Source organism: Ovis aries, chromosome 2, assembly GCF_016772045.2.
Source record: "Ovis aries strain OAR_USU_Benz2616 breed Rambouillet chromosome 2, ARS-UI_Ramb_v3.0, whole genome shotgun sequence".
NCBI lineage: Eukaryota > Metazoa > Chordata > Mammalia > Artiodactyla > Bovidae > Ovis > Ovis aries.
Window position 1 is genome coordinate 235147288 of NC_056055.1, and position 11421 is coordinate 235158708.

General features: G+C 44.8%; 1 protein-coding gene across 1 annotated transcript in view; it reads right to left on the reverse strand.

The window, feature by feature from the left end:
- The window catches only part of ZBTB8B (zinc finger and BTB domain containing 8B), a 28925-nt gene extending 24960 nt beyond the window's left edge, over window positions 1–3965 (reverse strand). Inside the window, exon 1 of the mRNA XM_027965344.3 lies at window positions 3919–3965. The gene's annotated coding sequence lies outside the window, so the exon portion shown is untranslated. The remainder of the gene's footprint in view (window positions 1–3918) is intronic.
- Window positions 3966–11421: the final 7456 nt, after the last annotated feature.

The window sequence follows — 11421 nt, forward strand, 5'->3', positions numbered from 1 at the left end:
ATACGTATGTTTTTATTGGCATATGTAAGAATTTTTTTCTGGAAGGTTATATGAGCAAAAGTTAAAAGCAGATAACCAAGAGTTAATAGCAGATAACCGCAACAGTACGTGAACTGAAAATTTCAGACGTTCAAGCTGGATTTAGAAAAGACAGAGGACCCAGAGATCAAATTGCCAGCATCTGTTGGATCACAGAAAAAGCAACAGAGTTCCAGAAAAACATCTACTTCTGCTTCACTGACTACACCAAAGCCTTTGACTGTGTGCATCATAACAAACTGTGGAAAATTATTAAAGAGATGGGAATACCAGACCACCTTACCTGCCTCCTGAGAAATCTGTATGCAGGCCAGGAAGCAACTGTTAGAACTGGACATGGAACCACGGACTGGTTCCAAATAGGAAAGGTTCCAAATAGGAAAAGGAGTACGTCAAGGCTGTATATTGTCACCCTGCTTATTTAACTTATATGCAGAGTACATCATGAGAAATGCCGGGCTGGATGAAGCACAAGCTGAAATCAAGATTGCCAAGAGAAATATCAATAACCTCAGATATGCAGATGACATCACCCTTATGGCAGAAAGAGAAGAGGAACTAAAGAGCCTCTTGATGAAAGTGAAAGAGGAGAGTGAAAAAGCTGGCTTAAAACTCAACATTCAAAAACAAAGATCATGGCATCCAGTCCCATCATTTCATGGCAAATAAATGGGGAAACAATGGAAACAGTGACAGACTTATTTTCTTGGGCTCCAGAATCACTGCAGATGTTGACTGCAGCCATGAAATTAAAAGACTATGACAAACCTAGACAGCATATCAAAAAGCAGAGACAAATGAACCAACAAAGGTTCATATATAGTCAAAGTTATGGTTTTTCCAGTAGTCATGTATAGATGTGAGAGTACAACGGTAAAGAAGGTTGAACACCAAAGAATTGATGCTTTTAAACTGTGGTGTTGGAGAAGACTCTTGAGAGTCCCCTGGACTGCAAGGAGATCCAACCAGTCCATCCTAAAGGAAATCAGTTCTGAATATTCATTAGAAGGACTGATGTTGAAGCTGAAGCTCCAATACTTTGGACACCTGATGCAAAGAACTGACTCATTGGAAAAGACCCTGATGCTGGGAAAGATTGAGGGCAGGAGGAAAAGCGGACGACAGAGGATGAGATGGTTGGATGGCATCACCAACTCGATGAACATGAGTTTGAGCAAACCCTGGAAGTTGGTGATGGACAGGGAGGCCTGGCATGCAGCAGTCCATGGGGTTGCAAAGAGTCAGACACAACTGAGCAACTGAACTGAACTGAACTGAACCTTGAGAAGAGGGACTAGAGGTAGGAGGTTTGGGGAATGATTTCATTTTTCATTCATAACCTTTCCATACTGTTAGGATTTTTACTGTGTGCATATATTGCCTTTTTCCCCCCTCTTTCAAAACGAAGATCATGGCATCCGGTCCCATCACTTCATGGGAAATAGATGGGGAAAGAGTGGAAACAGTGTCAGACTTTATTTTTGGGGGCTCCAAAATCACTGCAGATGGTGACTGCAGGCATGAAATTAAAAGACGCTTACTCCTTGGAAGAAAAGTTATGACCAACCTAGATAGCATATTCAAAAGCAGAGACATGACTTTGCCGACTAAGGTCCGTCTAGTCAAGGCTATGGTTTTTCCTGTGGTCATGTATGGATGTGAGAGTTGGACTGTGAAGAAGGCTGAGTGCCGAAGAATTGATGCTTTTGAACTGTGGTGTTGGAGAAGACTCTTGAGAGTCCCTTGGACTGCAAGGAGATCCAACCAGTCCATTCTGAAGGAGATCAACCCTGGGATTTCTTTGGAAGGAATGATGCTAAAGCTGAAGCTCCAGTACTTTGGCCACCTCATGCGAAGAGCTGACTCATTGGAAAAGACTGTGATGCTGGGAGGGATTGGGGGCAGGAGGAGAAGGGGATGACAGAGGATGAGATGGCTGGATGGCATCACGGACTCGATGGACGTGAGTCTGAGTGAACTCCGGGAGAAGGTGATGGACAGGGAGGCCTGGCGTGCTGCGATTCATGGGGTCGCAAAGAGTCAGACACAACTGAGCAACTGAACTGAACTGAACTTCCTTTTTAGCAAAGAAGAAAAAGGAGGAGGGGCAGAGGGATAAGGAATTGGTAAATAAGGAAGATTATTAAATAGGCCCAATTCTTTTTTAAGAAGTATTCATTTATTTATTTGGCTGAGCCACGTGTTCATTGCGGCATGTGAGATCTAGTTCCTTAACTAGGGATAGAACCCGAGTCCCCTATATTGGGAGTACGGAGTCTTAGCCCCTGGACCACCAGGGAAGTCCCAGGCCCAATACTTCTTAACTTGTAGAACAGTCTTATCTACAGAGCCTCCCCCCAGGCACTTGTATTTTTCACTAGAAGATGCGTCTTTCTAGCAATAACACTCAAAACCTATTTCCTTTGGCTTTCTATCTGCAAATATTCTAGATTCTACTGGATCATGGAAATACTCCCTTGACTTTACAAAATCTATCCACATATTTTCTTCAAACATTTCTCCAACTGCATTTGGCATACAACGTGGGAATGCTGTATGCCATTGCATGTTGTATTCATCAATTCCACTTGCTTCGGTGCTCTGCATCCAGGGCACAAACCAAGGATCACCACTTCTCCTGGAAAAGAAGCTCATAGGGTACACTGCTTCCAGAAGCACATTTATCCACACTCTGGCAGGGACCCTCCCAACCTTCCCATGGTTCCAATTCAATTCAACAGTTATTGGCTACAAGCAATGCCTGACACAAGGAAGAGGCCAAGAATTGAAAAGTGAACCAAGAACATCGCATGTCTTCCAGGAGAGGGCAGATGCCAACACTAGTGTTATAACAAACTCCCACATGCCCCTGAGAGAATGTCTTTATTCCTGTGCCAAAAGCGGCTTTGAAATCCACCCACTCTTTCTGACAACACTCCTGCAGTTTCACCAACCAGAGAATAATGAAAATCTGCTCCTCAGTTGTTAGCATTTACTGAGAACTACTTCTCATGAAGCACTGTAAAAAGTATTAACACTTTACAAGCATAAACTAATGTTAACCTCCCAAGAACCCAGTACAGTAGATAAAATCATTACTTCCTCTTTTTCAGAGGAGGAAACTGAGGTTCCAATTTTCATATAACACGCTCAGGCTAGGACTGGCACCGAGATTGGTTTGAGTCCAGAATTGACATCTTTGTCTACTTATGCCAACCTGACTTCCCTAACCCTCCAGGAAACCGTGAGAAGGGCTGGGGAAGTCATTCATTCCTTTCCCAAACGCACGGAGTGGAGGGAAACGACTCAGAAGAAGAGTTTCCATTTTCACAGAAAGTATTTCTGGGTCAACTGAATCTTTGATTCAACTGCTAAATTGATCGCAAGTCAAGAGAATCCTCCCCCGCCCGCAGGTAGACAACCCTGCAGAAATCACCAGAATCCGTTACTGGATACAGTCTTTGGGTCCCGATGGTGAGAACCGAGGCCTTGCCCCTCTCACGGCCTCTCCCGGACAAAGTGGCCGTCGCTGCCAACTGCCCCAGTCTGGCCGAGCCCTTGCGCCCTGGGACCACCAGAATCAGCGTGCGCCCATACCACCCGCTGGACGAATCAGGGCATAGGGGGTAACCCAGTGTCTGGGAGGAGGTGGGAAACGGCCGCCGCATGGGCCTCCCCACGCTGGAGGGGAGGGAGAGGGTCCGTCAATGAGTACGGGTTCGCCCGGCTGGAGTCCGGGGATTAGCCAGGGCCAGGCGGTCCGTGAGAGGCCGACCGACGCGGAACATCCCTGTCGGTTGCCCATCCCGCCCCCACGGCGCCCCGAACCCTCCCCAAGCCAATGAAAGCGGCAGCGTGAACCCGCTTCTCTGCTCTCACCTTCCAGCTAGTTCTTCCAGCCGCGCCGCCGCCGAGCTACGCGCACTGACACGCCCCCCTTTCATTCACCTGTCGCCCCCTCCGCTGAGAGGCGGGGCAGTCGACCAATCACGGGTGCTTCTGGGTTCAGGAAGGCGGGCCCTTGGACTAGAAGGTTGCTCAATGGCTTCGGTGCCCCCTCCAGAGGATGCGCTCTGAAGGCTCCAGTGCTTGCGGAGTGATGGGAGTTGTGGTCTCACAGTTCATTTTTCGAGCAAAGCTACAGTGGACAAAACTACAACTACCGAGATGCCAAAAGGAGCAAGGACCAGCGCTTGTAAAAGGCTAGAGCTCCGATCGGTCTTCTGAGTCTCACTTGACAGACCTGCGAAGTATGTCTCTTTGTCCCGAGAGCTAAAAGCACGTCGTGCATATTAAAACAGCCTTCGGAATAAGAGCTATGATCGGTCAGTCCGCACACAACTGCCGGCGCTCTCCACAAAAAAATCTGGAAATGAGTGAAATGGTTTAATCTACTCAACAGGTTTTTCTTGAATACCTGCAACACTCTCTTCCCTTGAAAGGCTTTCAGGTTTATATATACAAGTGGAATCGTTAAACAGCAGTACTGATGTGGTCTAAGTAACAGTACAGGCACGTTCTGAGACGGCTGTGAAATAAACAAACCAGGTTTAATGCTCTCAGCTTCGTTCTAACGGAGGGTACATTCGTCGGCTAGAGCTGCTGTAACAAAGTACTATTCAGTTCAGTTCAGTCGCTCAGTCGTGTCCGACTCTTTGCGACCCCATGAACCACAGCACGCCAGGCCTCCCTGTCCATCACCAAGTCCCGGAGTCCACCCAAACCATGTCCACTGAGTCGGTGATGCCATCCAACCATCTCATCCTCTGTCGTCCCCTTCTCCTGCCCTCAATCTTTCCCAGTATTAGGGTCTTTTCAAATGAGTCAGCTCTTCGCATCAGGTGACCAAAGTATTGGAGTTTCAGCTTCAACATCAGTCCTACCAATGAACACCCAGGACTGATCTCCTTTAGGATGGACTGGTTGGATCTCCTTGCAGTCCAAGGGACCCTCAAGAGTCCTCCAACACCACAGTTCAAAAGCATCAACTCTTCGGCACTCAGCTTTCTTCACAGTCCAACTCTCACATCCATTCGTGACCACTGGAAAAACCATAGCCTTGACTAAAGGGACCTTTGTTGACAGAGTTATGTCTCTGCTTTTCAGTATGCTATCTAGGTTGGTCATAACTTTCCTTCCATTTCATGGCTACAGTCACCATCTGCAGTGACTTTGGAGCCCAGAAAAATAAAGTCAGCCACTGTTTCCAGAAGTGATGGGACCAGATGCCATGATCTTAGTTTTCTGAATGTTGAGTTTTAAGCCGACTTTTTCACTCTCCTCTCAATTTCATCAAGAGGCTCTTTAGTTCTTCTTCACTTTCTGCCATAATTAGACTGGCTTAAACAACAGGAGCTGACTGTCTCACAGATCTGGAGACTATTGAAGCCCAAAATCCATGTGTAGGCAGGGTTAATTCCTTGTAAAGGAAGAATCTGTTCCAGGGCTCTTTTCTTGACTTGTAAATGGCCATCTTCATGTTCACATGGTGCTCTCCCTGAATACATTTCTATGTTCAGATTCCCCCGTTTTATAAGACAGTTGTATTGAATTAGACTTCCCCGATGGCTCTGTGGGTAAAGAATCCACCCGCAAAGCAGGAGGCTATGGCGGGCTCAATCCCTGGGTTGGGAAGATTCCCTGGAGGAGGAAATGGCAACCCACTCCAGTATTCTTACCTGGAGAATCCCATGGATTGAGGAGCCTGGCAGACTACAGTCCATAGGGTCACAAAGAGTTGGACATGGCTGAGTGACTGAGCATGCACGTCGTATTAGGTTAGGAGTTCATCCTACACAAGTACAACTTCATTCTTAACTAATTGCATCTGCAACAACCCTATTTCCAAATAAGATCACATTCTGAGATACTGGGGGTTAGGATTTCAACATAAGAATTGCGGTGGTGAGATGGGGGGTTCAATTCAACCCATAACAGGGAGAGATGGCCAGTAAATAGATAGATGGTTTTAAAAAAGGAACTAGGTGAAGTGCATGGCAATGAGCTGAAAAGAGTGGTGGAGCGACAAAGAATGAGTCAGTGGCTAGGTTAAGCTGAGGGTCCTGGACGGCCTCTCTCAGTTGGTGATGTTGCCACTGAGACCTACTTAGGAGAAGTGAACCATGCTAACATCAAACAGAAGAGCATTCCAGGCCAAGGAAGAGTTAGCACAAAAGCTCTAAAACAGAAGCAAGAGGATGACCTCTGAATGAAAAGTGGATGACAGGCAGACCAGGTTAATGGGCATGCAACCTGTGCGATCCCATGGAGCCCCACTCTCAGAAAGGCTCCATGCTTGCTTTAAGGCTCTGCTGGTCTAATTGCTCTCTTGCAATTCTTAATAATTTTTTAACAAGGAGCCCCATACTTTCATTTTTTTACTGGGTCCCACAAAGTAGATACCCAGTCTAGGTGACAGGAAATGTGAATGGATAAAGGAGCAGAAGCCAGATCATGTAGAGAATTGTAGGTTGGATTTTTTGTGGTATGTTTTACATGGGATGAGATACCTTTGAAAGAACTTAAGCAGTGGAGAGAGATGATGTGATAGTAAGTGGTCCCAGTAAAAGATGCTGATAGCTGGGGTTAGGATAGATGTGCAAGAGATGGAGAGGGCTGGTTCACAATATATTGCAGAGTTTGTCAACAGTTAAACTGCAGCTCACTCTAAAGACAACTTAGATAATTTAAATAAAAGTAAAAGGTGAAATGTCAGTCAAGCACCATTGTACAATTCATCAGAGAAAAGCAGTTTATTTATCTCTTGCAAAGCTAGACACCAAGAGAAGAATAGCAGCACATCTTTACTCTACGGGTGGCTCTCCTTGTCACACAGTTCCCAATGACCAGCTCAGGATCCAAGGACATTTGATCCCATGGCAGTGCAATAGTCATGGAAGGGAGGCATCTCCAAGCTCAGCCTCTCATATCGTCTACCCCGAGAAGTCATGTCATTGGTGCCTTAACCTTAATTACAGCCATATATGGCACTCACCCTGTGTTATTAATTCTGCAATTCCTCGATCCAGGATCTGAATTTAAGGTATCAAATTTTATTGCTGTGCCAGATGATAGAAATATTCCAAACTGCTAAAACATAGGGGCTTTTAAGACATGGAAGCAAACTAAATATCCCTCTAGAGATGAATGGATAAAGAAGATCTGGTATATATATAATAGAATACTACTCAGCCACTAAAAAAATATAAAATAATGCCATTCGCAGCAACATGGATGGACCTAGATATTATTATACTAAGTGAAAGTAAGTCAGTTCAGTTCAGTTACTCAGTCGTGTCCGACTCTCCACGACCCCATGAATCACAGCATGCCAGGCCTCCCTGTCCATCACCATCTCCCGGAGTTCACCCAGACTCACATCCATCAAGTCCATGATGCCATCCAGCCATCTCATCCTAGGTCGTCCCCTTCTCCTCCTGCCCCCAATCTCTCCCAGCATCAGAGTCTTTTCCAATGAGTCAACTCTTCGCATGAGGTGGCCAAAGTACTGGAGCTTCAGCTTTAGCATCATTCCTTCCAAAGAAATCCCAGGGTTGATCTCCTTCAGAATGGACTGGTTGGATCTCCTTGCAGTCCAAGGGAAAGTAAGTCAGACAGAGACAAATATCATAGGATATCACTTACATGTGGAATCTAAAAAATACCCTACAAATGAACTTATTTACAAAACAGGAGTAGACTCACAGACATAGAAAACAAACTTATGGTTACCAAAGGGGAAAGGCAGGGAGGGATAAATTAGGAATTTGGAATTAACAGATACGTACTAATAGAAATAAAAGCAAAAATAAACAAAAGGAACCTAATCAAACTTATGAGCATTTGTACAGCAAAGGAAACAATAAACAAAATGAAAAGACAACCTACAGATTGGGAGAAAATATTTGAAAATGATATGACTGACAAGGACTTAATCCAAAATATACAAACAGCACATACAACTCAAAAACAACTGAAAAACCCAACCCAATCAAAAAACGGACAGAAGATCTAAATAGACATTTTTCCAAAGAAGACATTCAGATGCCCAACAGACACATGAAAAAGAGCTCAGCGTTACTAACTATCAGAGAAATGCAAACCAGAACTACCACCTCACACTGGTCAGAATGGCCAGCATTAAAAAATGTACAAATAACAAATGCTGGAGAGGATGTAGAGAAAAGGAAACATTCCTGTGTTCTTGGTGGGACTGTAAATTGGTGCAGATACTATGGAAAACAGTCTGGAGGTTCTTCAAAAAAACAAAAATAGAGTTGCCATTTGATCTAGCAACCCCACTCCTGAGCATATATCCAGACAAAACTATAATTCAAAAAGATGCATGCATCCCTGCGTTCATAGCAGCACTATTCACAATAGCCAATACATGAGAACAACGGAAATGTCCTTTGACAGATGAATGGATAAAGAAGTTGTGGTACATATATAAAGAGAACAAAATAATGCCATTTGCAGTAACATGGATAGTCCTAGAGATTATCATGCTAAATGAAGTAAGTCAGGAAGAGAAAGACAAATACCATATGGTATCACTTATATGCAGAATCTAAAATATGACACAAATGAATTTATCTACAGAAAAAAAAAAAAGACTCACAGATAATAGAGAACAGACTTGTGTGTGCCAGGGGGAGTGGAGGGTGGGGAAGGGATGGATCGGGAGTTCGGGATTAGCAGAGGCAAACTTTTATATAGAGAATGGATAAACAACAAGGTCCTCCTGTATAGCACGGGGAGCTATATTCAATATTCTGGGATAAACCATAATGGGAAAGAATGTGAAAAAGAAAGTATATCTATGTATAACTGAATCACTTTGCTGTACAGCAGAAGTTAAAATATTGTAAAATCAACTATACTTTAAAAAAATAAATTTGAAAAGCCAGGTACACATTACGCTGTATAGTACATGGAACTGTATTCATGCTACATCCAAGAGTTCTCACCCCAAAATGAAAAGATCCTGCCATGTCGCAATGAAGATCGAGGATCCTTCATGCTGCGACTAAAACCTGGTGCAACCATATAAATAAATAGGTATCAATATTTTTTAAAGCCTCTGCAAGTCATCATTTAGGCAGCTTGGGCAAAGGGCAAGGACTTATGATACTCAGTCTCTCATTGGGCAACCACAGTACTGGCGCCCCAGGATTTGACATGTGTGTGACCAGTTGGGGGCACGCATGCTCAGTCCCTCAGTCGTGTTCAACTCTTTGTGACCCTATGGACTGCAGTCAACCAGGCTCCTCTGTCCAGGGGATTCTCCAGGCAAGAACACTGGAGTGGGCTATCCTTTTCCTGCTCCAGGGGCTCCTCCTGACCCAGGGACCAAATCCACATCTCCTGCATCTCCTGCATTAGCAGGCAGATTCTTGACCGCTGAGCCAACTGGGAAGCCCCATGTGGCCTGTGACAGGGCCATTTACGAGACAGAGGTCATGGCAGCTGCTACAGTGCTGAAACTAAAAACACTGACAATCATATTCTTTCCAGTATAATCTCTGCACATACTGTGACCCACCACAGTCAACATCTGTTCTAATGAGGAGCACCTGGAATAATGAGATCGTTTCTCTCCAAAGAGAACCACTTGAGGAACAACAGATAATTCATCTCTTCTCGAGGGTTTCCCAAGGTTTTCGCTGAGAGTGCCTGTGTAAAGTAATTGAACAGCAGAGCCAGGAGCAGCTGGGCAATTTCCAACAGTATGCAAGGACAGAAGTTGCACACCTGTCAGGAGACATCTGATCTGTCCTGGAAAATAGACTATGAATATTGTGCACTGCACTAAGGCGTGTCCCATCTGCCCTCTCCCCAGCAGTTGATACCCAGGGCAAAGTCACCCCCTGGCATGCCACCTGCTCTGCATCTCCAGGTGCTAGATCATCATTTCTCTTCATCTCTGGGGAATCGGGAAGTGGTCACCACCAAATATGCTACTCCTCAAAGGAAGTCAGCATATTTTTTAATACATATCATTTTAACCCAACAGCAACTCTGGGTGGACCTGCCAGTGTGAGCAGCCAGCGTTATTCTTAAGTGAACACATTTTCCCTTGGGTGAAACACTGTGAATTTTTCCCAGGGTTGAGTGCTAACTCCTGGGTCACATCCCAAATGGCCCCTCAGTCCATTTTACTCCCAGTTGAAACCCTGACCTCATAGAGAATGGTTAGGTGGACTTTTTGGCACCCTGGGAGGCACACGAATGATCCTCTGCTACGAGCAGCTCAACTTGGTTGCTGTTTTGTTTTGATTTTACTTTTTATTTCGGAGAATGTGTTTTCCACACTGCAAGGCTTGTGGAATCCTAGTTCCTTAATCAGGAATTGAACCTGGGCCCTCGGCAGTGAACGTGCAGGGTCCTAACCTCCAGGGAATTCTCTGGAGAATTTTAATATACAAAGTACATTTATTGTAAATATGCCATAGGGGATTAAGGAAGTTCCCTAATGGGAAGAAAAGAGTTAATAGCAGGGCTGCAACCCACTCCCTCTTTCTCCTGAGATGAAAGGGGAAAAAAATATCCCTGGTCAAATCTTGTATGCACACTAATAACCCATGCTCTTGATAAACACAATAAGAATATATATTTACTAGCAGAAAAGTAACAGAAAATCCTTATCTATGAAATGTTTTTAATAGGATACAGCTGCCCTGTTTAAACTGCTTACTGTAAATAATCCTGGATTTTATGGATTTATGGAGAGCGTGGCTAAGCAGAGAATGGGGAATATCAGTTCAGTTCAGTTCAGTTCAGTCGCTCAGTCATGTCCGACTCTTTGCTACCCCATGAATCGCAGCACGCCAGGCCTCCCTGTCCATCACCATCTCCCGGAGTTCACTCAGACTCACGTCCATTGAGTCCGTGATGCCATCCAGCCATCTCATCCTCTGTCGTCCCCTTCTCCTCCTGCCCCCAATCCCTCCCAGCATCAGAGTCTTTTCCAATGAGTCAGCTCTTCGCATGAGGTGGCCAAAGTACTGGAGCTTCAGCTTTAGCATCATTCCTTTCAAAGAAATCCCAGGGTTGATCTCCTTCAGAATGGACTGGTTGGATCTCCTTGCAGTCCAAGGGACTCTCAAGAGTCTTCTCCAACACCACAGTTCAAAAGCATCAATTCTTCGGCACTCAGCCTTCTTCACAGTCCAACTCTCACATCCATACATGACCACTGGAAAAACCATAGCCTTGACTAGACGGACCTTAGTCGGCAAAGTCATGTCTCTGCTTTTGAATATACTATCTAGGTTGGTCATAACTTTTCTTTCAAGGAGTCAGCGTCTTTTAATTTCATGGCTGCAGTCACCATCTCCAGTGATTTTGGAGCCCCAAACAATAAAGTCTGACACTGTTTCT